The following is an 837-nucleotide window of genomic DNA, read 5'->3' on the forward strand; positions in this document are numbered from 1 at the left end:
ACACACACACACACACACACACACACACACACACACACACACACACACACACACACACACACATATATATATACACATAATTTTATGCATGCATCTACGTATTCATATCTGTTTGCCTGTCTGTTTATGTATGTAAGTATGTATGTATGTATGTATTTATTTATTTATTCATCTACCTATATATATTTCTATGCACTTGTGTGTGTTGTGCGTGTATGTAAGTATAAGAAATACATACATCAAATATATAATTATCTTGGCCATTGGCTGATAATATAACAGGAACAGGAACTGAAACCGGTCAACGAAATTGATTTGTGAGAAGCTTAGTACCCTAATACGTAGACATAAAGGCAATAAATTATCAAAGAACAAGATGTATGAGAATACACTGGCAGCTTCATGTTTTAGCAGACGCGGCATAATATTGAATATTAACGAGCATTTGAACAGTTTTGGCCGAATGCCTGCCTCTATTGTTTGGATTGAAACGGAATTTCAATCAAATAACAAATCATTAGCGTTATTTTGGTCTATTTTCAGGTCTCTATATAATATGAAGCTATATATTTTGTTATGATCCCTGCTAATGGATGTTAGATATTTGCGAGCTTTAAGAGGTAGACAGATAGAATTAGACAACCTCATATGTAGTTGTCAACAAGCGGGAAATTTAGAGATATAATTGATACATTTTATTCCAGATTCTCATGTTTGTGCCCCCAGCTGTATATTACACAAGCATATATCACGAGATTATAGTCGTTTAACACACAAACACAACACATAAATAATACATACATACATACATATATATATATATATATATGTATATAT

Source organism: Octopus bimaculoides, chromosome 7 (assembly GCF_001194135.2).
Source record: "Octopus bimaculoides isolate UCB-OBI-ISO-001 chromosome 7, ASM119413v2, whole genome shotgun sequence".
NCBI classification, from domain to species: Eukaryota; Metazoa; Mollusca; class Cephalopoda; order Octopoda; family Octopodidae; genus Octopus; species Octopus bimaculoides.